Source organism: Protopterus annectens, chromosome 12.part0 (assembly GCF_019279795.1).
Source record: "Protopterus annectens isolate FY-2018-M chromosome 12.part0, PAN1.0, whole genome shotgun sequence".
Taxonomy (NCBI): domain Eukaryota; kingdom Metazoa; phylum Chordata; order Ceratodontiformes; family Protopteridae; genus Protopterus; species Protopterus annectens.
Genome location: NC_056746.1, coordinates 863,387,535 through 863,408,203, shown reverse-complemented (window position 1 = coordinate 863,408,203; position 20,669 = coordinate 863,387,535). Strand labels below are relative to the sequence as shown.

The 20,669-nt window shown below is 41.1% G+C and overlaps 1 protein-coding gene across 2 annotated transcripts in view; it reads right to left on the bottom strand.

Moving 5' to 3' along the window:
• DIDO1 (death inducer-obliterator 1) overlaps positions 1-20,669 on the bottom strand; it is a 1,822,440-nt gene that overhangs the window by 5,375 nt on the left and 1,796,396 nt on the right. The gene's annotated exons all lie outside the window — the stretch shown is intronic.

Genomic DNA, 20,669 nt, shown 5'->3' with positions numbered 1-20,669 from the left:
GATAAATCACAGGATGCCAGGGTATTTTACCCTTACAGGGGACGCTGGACTAAAGAATCTGTGCTTTTTTGGCGGGGACAGGCAACCTGCCCAATAAGTACTACAAAATAAGAAGTTATATCTTACCATAACGATCCATGTGAATTGCTCATCTCGCCTTTGTTCTTACACACTGGTTCGGAGCAGATCCTCGGCTCCGAGTCGGCCGCATCACTAGCTCGCATCTTCGAGAAAGCTCGAGGCACAGTAATATCCCATGATCCTCCAGTGCTAACCCTCAGATCTAGTTTGCTATACCAAGAGAATCCCTTATAGAACTGTGTCTAGAACACTTATAAACAGATACTACAAAGTGTCCGAAACCCTACTGCCAAGTAGAGGATAAAAGATGCCATTTACTGATGCACAATAACATGCCAACCATATCTAGAAAAGGCTGAAAAGGAATCTAGTTAAAAACCGTTCTCCCAGACCATAGGACGGGGGATGGAGGGGGGGGGGATGTAAGAACAAAGGCGAGATGAACAATTCACATGGATTGTTATGGTAAGACATAACTTCATATGTGACATTGTTCAATCTCGTCGTTTGTTCTTACGCACGGGTAGCATCCCTAGCTCCTTTTTCCCAGGTGGCTCAAGGGTGAACATTCCTGAGTACAGTGGAACCAAACATCGCCCTGTCCCTGGAGCTCTTGTCTAGCTTGTAGTGGGCGATAAAGGTATGTGGTTTTTCCCAAGTTGCCGCTGCACAAATGGTATCTAAAGGCAAACGAGTGGTATGGGCTGAAGAGGTAGCAATCGCCCTTGTAGAATGAGCTCTGGGTTTGAAAGGGAGTTGCTGTTTGGATTCAGCATATACCAAATTTATGCAGTCTGAGAGCCATTTGGATAAGGTAACCTTCGTTACTGCCTGTCCTTTTCTTTGGTCAGCATATGAGACAAATAGTTGATCTGACTTTCTGTACTCTTTTGTCCTATGTAAGTAAAATCTTAGTTGTCTGTGAACGTCCAACTTGTGCAATGTGTATTCTAGCTTATTGGAATGATTTTTAAAGAAGGTAGGTAGTTCGATAGATTGATTGATGTTCTGAATCGAACAAACCTTCGGAAGGAAGGACGGATTGGTGCGCAGGGTTACTCTATCTGGATGAAAAATCATGTACGGGGGTCGGATAGATAGAGCCTGTAACTCTGAAACTCTTCTGGCGGAAGTGATGGCAACCAGAAAAAGTGTTTTCCACGAAATAAATTTTAACGGAGTTGTGGTTGCTGGTTCAAAAGGGGGCAACATGAGTTGTGACAGCATGAGATTAAGATTCCAAGGGGCTATTGGATTACAAAAGGGGGGACGGAGGTGAAAAGTACCTTTCATGAAGGCTTTACAAAGCCTGCGGGACATAAGAGAACCATCCTCATGGCCAATATGAAAATTGGATATAGCGGCCAGTTGAACCCTTATAGTGGATGTTGATGCTCCTTCTTGAAAAAGTGTGGTGAGGAAATCTAGTATTTTGTGTACTGGAGCCCCGAATGGCTCTATACCTTGTTTGGAGGCCCAGTGTGCAAAACGGTTCCATTTGCTGATGTACAATTTTCTTGTAGATGGTTTGTGAGAAGATACAATAATTTGTTGTACTGCAGGGGATAGTAACTCCGACCTGGCTAAGATGGGAAGTGGAGCAGCCAAGCTGTCAGTTTGAGGGACTTGAGGAAGGTGTGAGGAACTCCAGAATAATGTGTCAACAGGTCTGGCTCCGGGTCCAGTATCCATGGTTCCTCCACTTGATGAGATTGAAGGAAAGGAAACCAGATTTGTCGAGGCCAGAATGGGGCTATCAGTATTATGGTCCTGTCCAGATGTTTGGCTTTCTGCAAAAACCTGGGAATTAGTGGAACAGGAGGAAAAGCGTAAAGGAGACCCGGGGGCCAATCGTATACCAGTGCATCCCTGGGGGGGGGGGGGGTAACAGGGCAAAATAGCTTCTGCATTTGGCATTCAATGGGGATGCAAACAGGTCACAGCAAGGCTGTCCCCATCTGCGGAAGATCTCTTCCGCCACTTGAGGTTTGAGGGACCACTCGTGAGGGAACAGGATGGCTCTGCTCAACCTGTCCGCGATTACGTTGGAAGTCCCTGGAATGTGCGTTGCTATCAGAAAGAGTCCAGTGGACTTTGCCCATTGCCAAATTCTGAGGGCCTCTCTGCATAACGGGTAAGATCTGGTTCCCCCTTGCTTGTTTATGTACCAGACCACTGACATGTTGTCTGTCTGAACTGTCACTGTTCCCAGAGGTAAGGACTTGTGAAAGTGTTGCAACGCTAGAAACACTGCCCTCAGCTCTAGAACATTGATGTGCAGATTGCACTCCAAGTTGGACCACTGACCTTGGACTGTTTGTCCCTGAAAGAATCCCCCCCACCCTATCAGGGAAGCGTCCGTGGTTAGAGTTGCTACCGAACTGTGTAAGACAAAGGGTCGTCCTAGTGTTAGCTCTTGACTGTGTATCCACCACAAGAGATCCTTCTTGCAAGAATTCGTGACCAAGATTTCGTGAGATAGTGGAAGTTGTAGATACGACCACTGGGCGAATAGCATCCACTGAAGAATCCTCATGTGCATCCTGCATAAAGGAACTACAAGAAGGGAGGCTGCCATCAAGCCTAGCACTCTTAATATTTGTCGTGCAGGGACTCTCTTGTTGTGAAGAAAGAGCGAAATTTGATCCCTGAGGTCTGATACTCTTGGTGGGGGGAGAGTAACTTGAGCCAGGGAAGTGTCTAGCTGTGCTCCTATAAATAAGATACGCTGTGACGGCGATAAGACAGATTTTCCAAAATTCACCGTTATGCCTAGTGAAGAGCAAAGACTGATGGTGTAGTCCCTGTCTTGTAGAAGATGACACTCGGTGGTGGCGGAAAGGAGCCAGTCGTCTAGATAAGGAAACACCCGGAATCCGTTTCGTCTCAAGTGAGACGCTACTACTGCCATGCATTTGGTAAACACCCTGGGGGCTGAGGTGAGACCAAAGGGCAGAGCGCGAAACTGGAAATGACTGGCTCCCAGCCAGAAACGCAAGTGATCTCTGGACGCCCTGGCCATTTTGATATGGTAGTATGTGTCTTTGAGATCTATAGAGCACATCCAGTCGCCCATTTGCAGAAAAGGGAGGATTGACTGAAGCGTGACTATCCGGAACTTTTCCTTTTTCACAAAGGTATTTAACTTGCTGAGGTCTAAAATTGGCCTCCAGTCCCCTGTTTTCTTTGGAACTAAAAAGAACCTTGAGTAAGTTCCGGATCCTATTTGGTCCGCTGGGACTGGTTGGATGACTCTGTTTTCGAGCAACCTTCCTATCTCTATGGTTGCTTGGTCTCGCAGACTGGGTGGAATGTCTGGCAGTTTTTTGGAGTTGGGTGGCATTTTTATGAAGGGAATGTTGTAGCCTCTGGTAACTATGCTTTTTACCCAGTAATCTGATGTAAGATTTAGCCAGGCCTCTGGGTATACAGCCAAGCGACCCCCGACTGCCTCCAGAGTAGGACAGCTGGGCCTGCACTCAGGAGTGCTGGAAGGGCTTTCCAGAGAAGGTCTCTCTGTCACCCTGATTTTGTGGACCCCCTCTGCCGCCTGGGCGGTGTCTTCCGTTTCTTCCCCCTCCTCTGCCTCTGGAGGGGGCATCACTTTGGGTGTGTTGAAAAGATCCCGGAGTCTTTTGGAACCACATCTTTCCTCCTCATTGCCCTTTAGGGTAGAGTCTAGATGGAACGGAAAAACGGACCCCTACAGCAGACAGGGTCTTCCCTTCTTGTTCACACCTCGTGAGAGTCTCCTTTACTTTGGGCCCAAACAAGAAGACACCATCGAAGGGGGCGTTGGCAAAGGAAGACTTAAAGGCTTCCGCAAAGGAGCATAAGCGCAACCAGGATGGTCTTCTCAGGGCAATCGCTGAAGCTGCCGCTCTACTCGATCCTTCGGCTGCGTATGAAATCAGCCTCATGGACGAGTTGACTATGGAATTTAGGGTGTTAAGTTGCGCTGTCACTTTCTTGGCGACAGCAGCATCTGTGTGTCCCTGGAGAGTATCTCCTAATTCCTTAATGAGATCTCTCTGTAAACGCGTGAAATGCGTAAGGTAGTTGAGCGATTGGATGGAAAAAGTCGCCAAACTAAATATGCGCTTTCCATATCTGTCCACTGTCCCAGAATCCTTATTAGGAGGATGGACAGAGGAAGATGATTCAGACATCTCTTTCTTAGTGGCCGCTGCCACCACCATAGTATCTACGGGAACTCCTTTTGTAAGATAGGCTTTATCTTGGGGAGCCGTCATGTATTTATTTGGTTTACGGGGGACTGGTTCCACTGCATCAGGTGTTTCCCAAGCCCTCCGAGCTATAAGATCCATGAGATCGTCAAAGGGTGGAGTCACCCAGGAGGTAGAAGGTTGAGCCCCAAATGCCTTCAGTAATACAGATTCATCCACAGAAGGGGTAAGGCAAAGGGTGGAGTCACCCAGGAGGTAGAAGGTTGAGCCCCAAATGCCTTCAGTAATACCGATTCATCCACAGAAGGGGTAAGGTTTTGCCAGTCCCCTCTTTGCTTCAGGATTTCCAAAATGTCTGCAAATGAGACATCCTCAGAGGTGGACCATGGGGACCCTTTTGTTTCATCTAAATCAGTATCAGACGTGAGAGATTCCTGAGGGGAATCTATGTGCCTCCTCTTGCACAGTCGTTTCCTCGGAACATCCTCAGCGGGAGCTTCTGGGAATACATCCGAGGAACCAGAGTCGTCCTGTGGGGACTTCTGAGGCATTGGGTCTCGACGCTTAGTAGGAACCGAAGGCACAGAAGCAGAACGCGGACCTTTTGGGGAAGGAGATGAAGATACCGATGAAGTATGTGTCTGATCAGACAAGACCTTCCTCATGATGTCAAAGGCACTGGTGCCCCGACCCGAAGATCCAACCCGATCCGAAGAAGGGGGTCGTCTCTCCGGAATCGGAACCATGGGCTCCGACACCGAGAATGGATCTGAACTGATCTGAGCCGAGGCACCGAGGGGAAGAGTCGGAACCGATATCTCGGTTCGACTATCCCCCCTGGAACCCAGGGAAGATCTTCAGCTCCGAGACTCTCCGGCTGGTTCCGAAGGAGTCTAGGTCAACGGAGCAGATAGCACTACTGGAGGCTTCGGCACCAAGGGCTCTACAATCATCGGTTCTTCGACTCCTAATACCGATGACTCGAAGGGTCTCGGAGGAGGAAGTGTTGAGGGAACTGGAATAGCTTCGAGTTTCAAAACCAGCTGGGACAAAACCTCGATTAATTTGGACAAGGCCGAGTTCTCCATAAGCTTCTGTACCACTCGGTCCACATCGGAGTCGGAAAGTGGCCTCGAAGAACGGGTCGAAGGGATCGAAGCAGTCACCGAGCGAAGGATAGCCGAAGGTGGTACCTCTGATACTGGCTCCAAGACCTGAGCTTCATGCAGAGATAAAGTCTCAACAGCCGGCACCGAAGTCATAGGAGCCGGTGGCCGAATCTGAAAAGAGGTGCTCGGAGCCGATGACCTGGGCTCCGACACTCTTGAAGACTTCGACCCCTTCGAAGACTTTGAAACCAGTTCAGCCTTGTCCAAGGCCTCCTGAAACTCAGGTTTAAGCAACCCTCTGTCCACCAACTTCCTGCGTCTTTCCATCATGACCCTCCCACTAAAGGAATGACAGATGGAACAGTCTTCCTGCAAGTGGAGAGGGCCAAGACAGTAGACGCAGGATGAGTGGTGGTCAGTAATAGACATCTTCTGTCCACACTGACACCTTTTAAAACCACTTTTGGTCCTTTCTGACATTCTTACAATAATAAAGGAAAATCCAAGAAAAGTACACCACTCTTAAGAAAAAAATTTTCTATAATATATTTTAAATGCAATATATATCCAAACTGTAAAAAACACTCACGCAGCACACTGATATATATATATATATATATATGTCTATATGAAAAAATAGAAAAGTATATATATATATATATATATATATATATATATATTTTTTTTTTTTTTTTTTTTAAGTACTGTATTACAGAAAAAAAAAAATGGCCTAAGGCCCTTACTAAAAATTTTTAAGTAACAACCTGACTACAACTACTTTAAACAACTAGATATTAAACCTATCAAACACTATAAAGAAAAGTAAAAATTTGAAGTAAATATCAAGAAATAACAAGAAATAGCAAGAAAAATTCTACTGGCCCGAGCCTCTCGATGTGATCTGCTGCTAGCGGCAAACTAGATCTGAGGGTTAGCACCGGAGGATCATGGGATATTACTGTGCCTCGAGCTTTCTCGAAGATGCGAGCTAGTGATGCAGCCGACTCGGAGCCGAGGATCGGCTCCGAACCCGTGTGTAAGAACAAACGGCGAGATTGAACAATTTCACATCATATTCTGGAAGACAGAGGAGCCAGAAGTGATCTTAAGCACTTGAAAAATGTGCATGCTAGGAGGGTAGCATACATGACACACTGTAGGAAGAGACCTCAATGAGGAAAATATACAGCTGTATGAAGTACCACAGCACTAAAGCTTCAAGAAACAAGACTCTTACTCCAATATAGATGATCATCCTCATCTCCCATAGGATATTTGTTTTTTAAGCTAAACTGCAAACACAATGATCTCAACAGCAGAGAAAGCACTGTAAACTTCAAATGGGAAAAGAAAAGAAAATGTGCACTTCTCCATATGCAATACTGACACACCCTTAAGATATGTTATGGCAATTTATTTTGCATACTGCACCATGACTAGTCTTCATAAATAGAATGCACTGTGGAAAGTTGACTCATACCACATATTTTGATTCATCCAATTCCACCACAGAAACTTTTTACTGAACACAACAGTTTAACCTGTGCAACAGGAAGTAGAGCTGTGTGATGTACTTGCCACAGTCAACCTTTGAGAGGAAGAAGCTTTTTAAAGAACACAACTCCAATTCTAGTCAGCCAATCTTTGTCCTGTTTTGTTTTCAGAGCATAAGCTGGCAGCTGCCTACTTGTGTTAGCTGGAATACACATCTACATGGCAGTAATGACATTCAGTTTTTACAAGAAACCACAGTGACTAATCAAAGACCATCAAATATATACAGTGCAAGTAATTAGTCACTTCAAGTAGCACTGAAAGGAGAAACTCTGTAGAGGATAGAATTATTCTCTCTACTGCTGTAAAAGTCTCTCTTAAGGATCTACAAAGTTTAGGTTAACATACTACCTTTCGCCAACTAAGTCTCATGCTGGAGAGATTCTTAGTATCTTGTCTGAAAAAACAGGATAGTTGAACTCACCACAGCAGTAGAGCTTTGAGGAAAACATTCTAGTAGCAATACTGATTATTAATGGTATTCTCTCAGTGACATCAGTAGCTGTTTTTCAACATGCTGACAGGTCACCTGTGGAAAGTTGGTACCATTTACCTGCTGCTCCCATGCAGAAGAAATAAGGACCCCTAAAAAATGTCAATATCTTGTTCTAGGTTTACCTCGTCTATGAGAAACAAGACAGATAAGGTGTCTGCAAAATCGAAAAAAAAAAAAAAAAAAAAACACTAAACATTTTTCTTTTAAGCCATCCACAATCCTTGCAGCCCTGAGTTGGCATATTCGAAATCCCAGGGCATCACATTTAAAACATGAACTTTCAGACCACCACAAAGTTTGCTGAAAAAATAATTTCTGATACAAGACCATTTTTGAGCTCTGAAAGCAGTCCAAACAGTATCAGCAAATTTGCTTTGATAAAAAAAAAAAAAAAAAAAAAAAAAAAAAAAGATATATATATATATATATATACATATACATATATACACATAAAGTGTGTAGGAGTTTGTCAAGAACCAACTCAAGTGTCACATTCATCAAGTTGTAATAGTGCTACTCCAGGAAAATGGTTCTATTAGATGGACTGTGTGGTGCACAAACCACCACAATTTGAAAAATACCACTTCTGCAGAGGTCCAGATGGATGAATGTATGACATTCAATTAGTTTGTTCTCGACTTCTGGACCTACAACTATTACTTGCACTATATAAGAAATAAGCCATTAACAAGAGACCACCTTTCATCCTTGCATAGAATTGAAACAGTGTCAGCAAATTGGTCTGAGAAAACATACATGTGGGACATAAATACTGCAACCACTAATAAATGCAACACTGAGCAAACTACAACTAGGAGGGCTCTCTCTATATCATGGAATTTGAAACGTCATAAAAGGGTGACAAAAATATTTGCATACTTCTGAAAGGTTTCTCCTCTAAAAACATTTCTAAGATGAACACTTCATAGAAATGAACTTTCTTTCTTGGGGGGGGGGGGGTGGACAATGACTCAAAGCAGTATGTAGCCAAATCCCAGGTGAAAGACTGCCAAGTTCCCTTGCAGCATTGCCATTATTCTATCCACCTTAGCACTATACAAAAATGTGTACAGTTTGATTTCTGAAATCTTTCTTGTTGATATTATAACAAACAAAAAGGTGCAATCAGAGAGAGAAATCAAGTCCACAGAAACTAGCATGCCCTTTAATGCCCTAACTTTAATTTTTGTCAGAAAAAAATCAAACCTAATGTGGGAGGTGAGGCTTGACTACTCTGAACTAAAATGACAACTGAGATTACATGTGACCAGCAGTCCTGGCTTGAATGAAAGTCAACATTAACATTGTTAAAACTTAAAGCAGTTAAATTATAAACACACTTATCTTATGCGTACACACTTTTTACAAAGCAAAGCACATTGATTTTTTTAAGTGAAGCCTATGACTATAACACTGTGAATGCTCCTGATCTTGCATGATCTCGGAAGCTAAGCAGGGCCGGGCCTGGTTAGTACCTGGATGAAAAACCAATGGAGAATAATAGGTGCTGTTTTAGGTGACTTTTTTAAATAAAGTATTTAGAGTATTTTTAGCAGTCACATGATGTCATGACAACTTGCACTCCTTAAATTACATAATTTTTGGTTAGTGTTAGTTCTTAAGAAATATAAATTAGTACAAGAATGAAACTTGGCAGCATAAATGATTTTTTTACTTTTGAAAGTCAAGTTCTTGTACAGACCATTCAGGTTTAGTATATTAAGAAATGCAGGGCTGTGCAGATGCAGGGGAGCTTGACCCCTTGCAAATGTGTGTGTGTGTGTGCAGTTCTTAGTCAATGAGACGTGCTGTTACTTTAACAAGATTGTTGATGGCTGGTGAAAGGTGTGGCTAGAGATCCTTAAGAAACATCATCACAGTAGAAAAGTCCAATGAAACTGCATCATCCACACTAGAGAGGTTTAAGACTGAGGTTAAATTTACTGTGTGAACAACTGAAATACAGACCCTATATGCTGTTCTAATGCAGAAACTGGATCATCCACACTAGAGATGTTTTAAAGGAGAACTGCACCCACAGACTCAAAAAACATGTTTATTTCATTATAGTTTGGCGTTTCCTACATTTTAACACCACTCTGGGACTGTTTACAGGTTTTTAAATATTTTTTATACGTAATTTCCGAGTCTGACCACATAGGGTCTGGCATCTTTAAGTAATTCTGATTGTTTAGTCTGCCTCTAGGTATCCCACAATGCAGTGCTCATCTGTAAAATGTTACATCATACAGGTCTCTTTCACATGCATACACTGCTGTCTTTCAGTTAGTTTTAAGTAACATTTCATGCTGTTCAATGACTACTTAAATCACAAACAGTGCAAATACCATAGAACAGACATTCAAAGGACTTTTTACTACTGCTTCTTTTTAGAATAGCTAAACTGCATTTTTTTTGTGAAGCCTGAATTGTACTAGTTTGACTCATCTCCCATCCCCCTTCACACCTAACTTCCCTAGCAAAGTGCTACGGGTAATTTGAGCTGTTACCTGCTGTAAATGACAGCTCACAGCAGGAGCCTTGACTCAAGTATGGATACCTTGTTCTAGCCTTTACTTTCTGTATGGCTAGGGGCAGGACCAGGGAGCTGTGACATCACAGCATGGGTGGGTTTTTAGAACAGTCATTGTGACGCCAGTTTGGGGAGGGAATTGGCCAGAAAACTACTAGTGTTCAGTGGCCTTGATGACATCAATGAACTGGAGACTTTTTTCAGGGCGGGATAAAGGTTTTTTGAAAGTGAAACTACCACAGTACAGTAAGGTACTGTTCTAGTGGAAACAAACAGTCAATTTAAAATATTTTAAATGCCGTGTTGTTTATTCATAGCAGTGACAATAAATAGGGAGAAAAAGGACAGAGAACTTGGGCATTTAATAAGATAATCCCTTTGTTGTCCTTTAAGACTTACAACTGAAATACAGACCCCTATATACTGTTCTAAAATGTATGGACAAGTTGCTTATCATCAAGCTGTTATCCAAGAGGTGGAATCTGACAGTTTACAGAAATCAATACTGCTGTAAAGACACTTTATGAACATTTTTTGCAGCTTCTGCAAGAACACAGGGGAATCACCTGAGCACTACTTCAGATCCCTGTCATATTAATCACCAGCTGGTGGCATTCAGGTGAACACACTTTAAATGCATTTACTACTGTTCCATGTCAAGAATAGTTTATAAATTGGAAAAAAAAAGTTGCTCTCTGCCTGAAAACCCTTTTATGTTCACCTCCATCATGGCACACCACTAACACAAATAGGTGTCACAACTCTTATTAAAACACCACACTTTTTGCTGGGCAAATTATGCTGCTGTTTGCTCCCACAAAATCAGTAAAGTTGCCACATTACAATATCACAAGTGCTCCAAGCTAGTCAAATGGAATAATTTTATGGGTGAAAGTTCCACTTGCCAACCAAGACCTCACCCTCTCCCAGTGCCTGTAATTCCTACTGAAGCATACTCCTAATTCATAAAAACTACTTCCCAGTCACTTGTGATGCAAGAACAGTGGTAAACTTCACAAAGTGTTTTCGTTATTACAATGAATGTAGGATTCCAAACTAATTCAATGGGATCAGTAACATTTTCCTTCCAGGCATGATTACCATCTAATACACACCAGCCCTGCAATGAGAAAAATAACTTGTTTCTGTGTCATATCAAATGCCTTTCCAGTTCTTCTAAATAAATACACTAATGGACTCATTAGATCTTAAAGTGACTAAATTTAGAGTACCCTTTCCAGCAGGTGTAGCCAGGCTACTATCTAAAGTTGAGGCACTTTTTTTTTTTTTTTTTAAAGGACAACGGGTTTCTATTATTAAATGTTCAAGTTCTCTGTCCTTTTTCTCCCTATTTACTGTCCCTGCTACGAATAAATAACAGCATTTAAAATATTTTAAACAGACCTCCTCTCCACTGAAACAGTACCTTACTCTACTGTGGTGGTTTCACTTTCAAAAACTTTTATCCCACCCTAAAAAGTCTCCAATTCATTGATGTCATCAAAGCTACTGAATACAGGTAGTTTTCCGGCCACCCCCCCTCCCCAAACTGACATAATCATGGCCGTCCTAAAAACCCACATGTGCTGTGATGGCACAGCTCCCTGGTCCTTCCACTACCCATACAGAAAATAAAGGCTAAAACAAGGAAACAGTACATGACTCAAGTCTCCTGCTGTGAGCTGACAATCACAGCAGGATTCAGCTCAAATTACCCTTAGCATGGCAACAGCTAAGGTAGTTAGGTGAGAAGGGGGATGGGAGAGGAGTCAAATAATATAATTTAGGCTTCACAAAAAAACTGCAGTTTAGCCACCCTAAAAAGCAGCAGCAGTAAAAAGCACTTTGAAAGTCTGTTCTGTGGCATTTGCACTGTTTGTGTTTTAAGTAGTCATTGAACCGCATGAAATGTTACTTAAAACTGACTGAAAGACAGCAGTGTATGCATGTAAAATCAATGCAGTGACAGGAGCTTTAAAAAGAATGAGGCCTGCATGATGTAATTTTTTTACAGACTAGCACTGTGTTGTGGGATACCTAGAGGCAGACTAAACCAATCAGAATTACTTCAAGATGCCCCATGTGGTCAGATCAAATTATGTATAAAAATATTTGAAAAACCTGAAAATAGTCCCAGAGTGGTGCTAAAATGTAGGAAACACCAAACCATGATGCAATAAATATGTTTTTTTTTAAGTCTGTGGGTGCGGTTCTCCTTCAATACATTCCATGTTTGTACAACGTGTGAAACCAAGTTAGAAATGTTTAAGTGTTTACACATGTGCAGGCATATAGATGTGTTTGCATATATCTACTTATCTGTCTATGAACCTTCTCCACTCTGAAGTACTGTTATGTTCAAAGGCTTTTGAATCTCATACAGACAGGTATCCCTATAAATTTTCAAGTGCACTTGGTATTTTTTTTGCATTTTAGACCAGGAAGGAAGTATCTATTCCCCCCTAAGCTGTAGCTTTAGGCTGCCCTGTAAATACTTCGGTCTTCCCACACTGTTGCTGCCACCAAGCTTAGTAGTATTAAAAAAAAAAAAAAAAAAAAAAAGAGGAAGTGTTCTGGCATCTCCTACTGCAATAACATTCTAAAGATGCTGAAAGCACATTCCTGCCATGAACATTGGGTGAAAGCATTAGAATGAATGAAGACATAGCATTGCTTGCTGCAGTAACATAGTAAAAGCATTTTTTCGAAGTACGTGCATTAATCTTTCACTGGTCTAAACGCAATTAGCATCAGGTGCCAGGTTGCAGATGAGGTTGTGAGAAAAAAAAAAAGCTATGCATGATCTAACTTTGGGCCTATCTGGTTAAAACAGAAAACAAGCACAGTTTTACTCAGATTACTTTTCTCCAACTTTTACAGCCATCTTGCTTCCCAGTCTTTTGTACCTTACTGCTCCTCCTCATACTGTACTAATTTTCTAAACTTTCTCTTCCTGTCATATAACACCACCAACTACAATTCCTCCTCGAACCATTTATCCTCCTGCTCATTTCCGTAACTTCTCCTTTCATACCTCTCAAGTTTTAAGATACATTACTGCTTGTCTGTGAATTACTACTAATATGAAAAACACCCAAGTTTGATCTTTTCCCAACAGCTATCATGCTATAAACACTATTACTGTTATTTTATTTTTTATGCAATAATAAACCAATATATATTAATTTCTCTTTTTTGTGTGTTAAAATGCAATGTTCATGCACAAAACATTTAAAAGTCATGCAAATGACCTCATGTACAGATGTTTTACCCTGCAATTATAAATGTGCGTCATATATAATTTATATGTGGAGCTTTTCTCCCTGGACCTCCTCTGAAATTGGGTTATACCCAGTTGGACTTTTCCTGGTCAACAGACACATATAAATAAATCACATTATTTTATCAGATCACACACAGATGTATGCATATTACTCTTGGTTGTCGATATACCACATTGTGACATTTGTTTTGATGTTATCTGTAGGAGGTTAAATTCAGCCTGCTCCTGAATGTTGCAGGCCTACAACCATTACCACTGTTAACTTTTTCACTCTGACCTGAAACTGCATTTCCACTGGAAACCATTTCCCAGTGGTTTACACAAGCAGAGTAAAGTATCAGATTTCATAACATGAGTGGCCAAAGGAGGAATACGCACACCTTGCTGTCTGGTTTGGAGTTAGCATTCACTACACTTGGAAGCACTGTGAACAGATTTTCTAGTTAGTGTACAACATGACTGTTAAGATTTTTCAGCAACACTGCTTCCTTGTACGCATTCTGGACTGGTCAAGACACATACAGACAAGAACCCCAGAGCCTTGAGAAATTAATTTGCTGAGGCCTTTAAAATATCTTTTCTATCACCAAAAAAGAATGGCAAAAGTCATGATGATTTAATGGGGAGAGGTGAAGTTTTTAGATAAAATTGAATTACATGACTGCTGCAAGCACCTTCAGCTGGTGTTGACACTGCAGTGTCTTGTCCTGCTGTGAAAACTGCTGAGATGATCAGTGTTGTCAAATTCTTTCAGTAATGGAGGATGGAACAAACAATTGCAGTTATTTTGTCTATCATCTTAAGGGCAGCTAATGTATCCCATGAAAGATGGCCAAAAAGGTGCCACTAGAGATGTGGGCCAGGTAAGTATTTTTTTGCAACAGAAATTTCAGAAGCCTCCTGGGATACACATGCATCATCATAAATGTGCTTATCATATTTTTAGTTTAATCCTTGGCATCAGAGTCTTGACAAGCTATGCAGGGGTGTACATGACCTGCTATAGAAAAACAGCTAACTGGTAAACTAACATAACTGTAGAAGTTCTACAGAAGGATCACTGCTGCACATTCTTAAAATGAGAGAGATTAAACCAATGCTGGGTTTCAAGCCTTCTGCACAGATCTTGAAACATTATGCCCCTAAGGGGAATTATACTGCTGCTGGCTCAATGCCTGGAAGCTTGCCAGGAAATGAGTGAACCTTCCACTTTTTCTGGTGATGGTACTACATCAAATGCTTCTGCATCACAATTTAACGTTTTAATAATCTAAAATGTAACACCCAATAAACTTCATGTACACACCTGTTCTTTTTACAGGACAAAAGGTCCAAAGCTAAGCTCCCAGCACAGAAAGATTAAGCCTTGGCTGCAGACAGTACCAAGTTGAAGGATGGCTGCAGGATCCTTGCAGCAGTCAGCCCTTTCATTTGAATGTACAAAGTTAAGGGGAATGCACTCACACAACTGTTACTTGGGATGCAAAAATAATGAGCCAGTACTACTTACATTTACTGGGAGTGGTCACAATCTACCTGGCTCAGGGAATCACAGCCTGCTTTGTATAATTTTGCTGTTAAACCCAAAATCATAATTGGTAGCGTGCACACAACATAAAAGATCCCCAACTTTTGATGTGCCGTATCACTGGGGCAAACTGCTCTGAGCAATAACCAGACAGAAAGAATGTCATGCTGGACACCCGTAATTACCTTCAGGTTGACACATTTTTTCTTTTCTTAACAAGGAACTAAAGGTTACATTGTCAAGCTTATGACTCACTGGCCTTTGGGTACCATGAATGCTGCAACCTTGTATGGGTATTGCATTACCTGCATATATAAAAGCAAGATTAGTTTTGAGGGAGCAAACCACTTATTCTTTTAAGCTAGCTTGAGAGGCTTACTCCATGACTTTAGAAGATGCTGTGTAATGTATACTCATTTTTTCTTCTTCCAGGTATAGATTTCCATACAGAAACCGGTTCACTCACTGCTTTACACACCTGGTGGAGCCACCTCTAAATAATGTACAGAAACAAAATCAAATGGAAATATCTGTGGCCCTTCCAGTGCATCAGATTTTCCAACCCTGGCTGTATGCATTCAAGCAGCTTCAAGTCTCTTATCTGAAGACTACAGAATGGAGCAAGTATTCACAAACGGATCAAATCAGCGAGGTGCAATATCCATGGCATGACTACACGTCCTTTACAAATGGAGTAGACATCATACTTTTCTGACTTTTGCAGATAGGTGATGGTCAGAGTTTAAATTGTTTACAGTGGTCCTGGATCTTTAAAGATGTCATTTGTAAGCTCTGATCACTTTTTTCTGTAATCATATCTTTTTGCCAGGTCTCATGATGATGCTACATTTAATAACATTAAAAGTGAAGTTTTTGCACTGCACCAAGTATGCAATTTTTGTAAGCTCATACTGAACTTGCAATCATCAGCATGTAAATGTATCTACAGCCCACTCCCTGCTTTTACATTTGAGTAGAAAAGTCCAAAATGAAGTCGAACCACTACAGAGTCCTGTGAGATACCACTGGTAATCCCCATCAGGACACACACACACACACACACACACACAACCCTTACTGTGGCTTACGTCCTGTTAATGTTTTACACACTGAGCTACATATGGATTCACATTTGCTGCTTTATTTATTCTCTTAGGTGAAACTGTGTTGAACAACCATGTAAGCCCAGTACTGATGTGGACTTTCAGTCCTTCAAGACCTATTGGTTTTCCTTTTAAAGTTTGGCACATTTAAAAGGCATTTACCTTTAATACACACAAACACTTCCATATCTAACAAAAGTATGTTGTAGAGAAGTGCCATTATGACTAGGTGATTTTACAAATACTGGTAGGTATGAAGGATATAAAAAATCTCTCTCTCTGCTGTGACCTCCCCTTTTGTGAACTGGTATTACTACACTCTGCTGCAACATACCAAGGGACAAGTCCATGCACAAACACTATGTTTAACACAAGTAGCTCTAGTGGTCTATAGGGATAAAGCCCTAACTATGGTCTCGGTAACTTAAAAAATCAACTACCAACTTGCGTGCTTGATGGAACCGAGGATGAGGAATATCAAAACTTCAAAAATGACTTGCAAACATACTGGCACTTGCAATTATCAGCATCAACACAGAGTGATCCAGTGTCTTTTTTTAAAACCATCTGCCTACTGGCCATCACCCTGCAAACTCATGGGGGTAACAGCCATCACTGGCTCATTCATTCCTCCATAAGGTGAGAGCCAATTGTAGGGCTGTCATCTAGGCAGACATCAGGGTCTCCATTCCAACAGAGCTAGCACTAGTAGTCTTTGGGGAGAAGCATAAGCTCTTCAAGTGACTGATCTCTCACCTAGGTGGCTATATATTGTGGCAGTATGTCCCTCTAGCCTAGACTCTGTGGGTTGCACCACTCAGAACTCCCACTGTCACCCAAGTGACAAGCCAAGCTACCTCAAGATAGGTGGACCCTGCTCACTAACCAAACACAAATATCTGTAGGAACTATGACTTGTAAATTTTGTGATTCAACTGAAGAGAGTTTTCTGTTGACTTTGCTTGTCTTTATGTTCTTTACTTCTACTGACAAAGTCTAGAAGGTTAACTTAAGACTGTGTTGCATTTACACTCTGATAAAAAGGAACTGCTGTGATTCATGCTAAGGGCAGAGCGTTTAACCACTGGTGGAAAGTAGAAAGATCATACAATTGTCAGGGTATCTAAGACACTGCTTCTGCTGGCTGAATTTTATACTACTGCTTTCGCTTTCATGATCAACATAACTGAATAAAACACATTTACCTGACAGCTTACCTGAATAATGTTTGTGTACTTAAAATCCCCAATAAGAGCTGCATTTTCATTTTTTTTCTGCATCCTTGAAGCAATCCACATGCTCTGCAGAAGATACATACCATGTACAGTATGTTCTTAAAACATTAAATTTCACCAGTACTGAATGTAAAATGTATATTGTTTGAGCTGACTTCTAGGCCTGAGCTATTTTCTTGGCTGCTGGCTTTTACATGTTCTTTTACAAATACTGAGACCCTGACACCTATACAAACAGACCCTCAGCAAAGAAAGAGCATACATCCGGGAACTTGAGAAATGCATGTTGGACTTCCAAGACCAGACTTCATTATGGGGACACATATCAACAGCATCAGATAAGAAGAAAAGGCATACCTCTCAAGTATACCTCGTTATGGGGGACGTACCTCATTTGGGGTCTTAAAAGGGTCATGCTCCTCGAAATTCCTCAAAGTTCCACATTGAAAGGGTCTGTTACACACTCAGTGTTAGGAATGTTTTAGGTGAAATCCATGGTAAATTGACATTAATCATATTAATTAATTAAAGGATCTTCTTTATAAGTGCAAACAGCATATTTTAACCATCCTATGATCTTCCTAGTTGAAGTCGTTAGTAAGTCATTAGTATGTGTTCCACATTTTGCCCATTTGTTCCACATTATGAAGGCGAGTGTTCCCCATTTTGGTGATGGAAGGTTGAGAGCTATGAGAAAAGGTTCTAAGTAAATTATTGTTGAGACTCCTGGCATCAGACATAGCTTCATCTCATGTGTTTATTTTGTACGTGTTTCAAATTTTACCATCGAATTAATGGATGCAAAGCACTCTAGCTGGCTGCACACTATATTCTGGGCTGACTAGCATTGAAAATCATTTAAGACACTATGTCTTTAAGAACTGACTACACAACATGCTGGTGTGAAATGAGAAAATGGGAGAATGTCACAAAGCAGATCCATTCCCTTGTTTGCTAGGGTGCTTAGTAGTTCCATCATACCTTGCTGCATATCCAGAAAGAGTGATTCGTGACCACATCATGATTACACTATCCTTTTTAACCTAGTTGAAATGTTCCTCATACTGATTCAAGGCAGGTATGACAGTGAAATTTGGTGGTGTGTGTGTGTTCTAGACAGAAATAAATCAATATTTGTAGGGTTGAGTTGGTGCAATGTCTTCCTTAAGGACTTTCAAGTCCGTCTTGGCTTAATTTTAACAATATATTTTATTATGAAATCTCCCACTGCCATGTTATGGTGACTGCGAGCAGGTGACTTAATGTGTATACATACGTTTACAGTCTACTGTATAGCAGTACATAATGTATACAACTACTGTATATCATATAATTGTCAATTCAATACATATTATTTAGTGTTGTTCTTTTACTAAAGAATAGTTCACATTTTTTTTCCCTCTGGGATGAACATGAAAGCAGGTCATTGTGATCAGTGTTCTACATGGGTTAACAAATTTAGATACATAAATTAGATGCGTTACAAGTATGAGGTTGTATTTGGTGAGCTTATAGTTTCCTGCTGTATAAATGAGACTTTTCGGAGTGCATATGGTGTGGTGCTGTGTATGCGGTAATATGGCTATTCTTGCACATCTCTCGTATATTAAAAATCTTGTCAATAAGGAGTGAATTTCTAGTCTGCTGCATAGCACAGAGCGGTAAAGACCTGTGTCCCAGATCAACTAGCAACACGAACTATGCAGCAGCTGATGGAGGACGACAAGAATTGGCACTAAAACTAACCTGACTTGACCAACTTAAGGGAAAGATAAGTCCAGCCCATGAAATGCTGGCAATGACTTGACAGAAAGAGGTGTACAGTATCCAGTGTATGGACTGGGGGATGTATGTTTGACACTGCCATCTCAAGCCTTTGTAAAGCAAGTGTGAGAATATGCAAGTTCACAGAATGCACAACAGGCCCTCAAATTTGCTAGCTTACAACTCAGTTGCTGAGGGTGGGTTAGGATCAAAAAATCAAGAATTCACTTTTGGCTGCATGGATGAATATCACCCTATTGGCTCTCACTCATGTGATATAGAGAATGAACAAGTGATTGCAACAGAAGCTACACGCTTAGCAGGCACCCTCAACTAAAAAATTAAAGTAAAATAAAAAGATGAGAGAGGTGAAGAGAAAAGATAATGCTTGCAAAGTGGGCTGTTCTGTCAACTAAGATACTCTCCTTGCTGCAGCAGAAAAAAAAAATCTACTAGCTACTAACTCCTCCCACAATTCACAAGCAATTAATCTCCGCCAAGCAGCAAAATATCTTTTACAAGACTACAGTAAAACAAGTCTAAGTGTTCAAACCAGAAATCAGACATTTTGGCATAGCAACCTGTATGGCAGTTCTCTCATGACAAACACCCACAATCCTGAAACTGCTTAAAATGGGCTCAACAGGTTTAGCAATGCTGTGCCTTTTAAAGTCTCTCGTTTGTTAAACTGGCTCCATATGAACAATGGAAGTCCCAGAGTAAGGAAGATCTGGAGATATCACTATATGACTTTCCCACATTATGACAATAGTCCAGGAGTCATATTCATCCCTTGATTAAGTATGCTCATTCCACCGGATGTTTAGATACTATTGTGCCTTTCTCAAGTGTAAACAGGCATCTGAAACCATGGCTTTTGTGATGGAAGGAAGATGCCCTTCATTTGGTGCATTCTACTGTGGGGAAAGGAAATTGCCAACTTGTTTGCATCTAAAACAGACCCTAGATGTCTTATGCTATGAAGAACTTAAATTGGACTTCTCTGCTTCTGGTGAGGTCCCTAGACCCTGAAAGCAATACATGGTTATGTTTAGGGCCTGCTGAAGTTCTAGCCCTGATCCCCCCCCCCGCCAAACAGTAGTTTAAATAAGGGAAATACAACCTCTCGTCAATCTTAAGTATGGAAACACTAAAATTAAGCAATTTCTGAAAGCTTAGATGGTAAGGAGGTTAACTGGCACAGGGACACCTGCATGCTGAATCTGATAAAATACTTGTACTCTATGGCTAGGAATGTGTACGCAGGCATCCCTAAAGTCCAAAGTAATAAGTAACGAAGAAAACAATCTTTTTTCAGTTTCTTTATTACCACAAATATGTTTAAACTTAAAATGGTCCAGAACAGGTCTGCAACAGTCATCCTCCTGTTGTGCTAGAAATACCCTTGAGTAATACCCCCCTTGTCCTTCTCCAAGGTAAGAATTTTTTTTTTGTCCAACCACCTTTACTGAATTATCACTTGTGACATAGGCAAATTTACATTCATATAAAAGTAATCACACTACAATTAACAGATTTTACTTCACATACATTGCTATGCATCATGTAACATAAGCAACATTACATAAATTATCTAATTCTTGCCCCCCCCCTTTGAAAGAAACATCTTTATTTTTTAATCTGTTCAGCTAATGCTTCATTATTGCAAGTGTGTGCTGCAAATGATATGGATACAAAGGATGGCTCTAAGAGACTCTATGGCTAAACCTGAAGAAACAATGTGTCTGGGAAGTACAGATTTCAACATGAAATCTACAATCTAAAGCCAGAGTTTC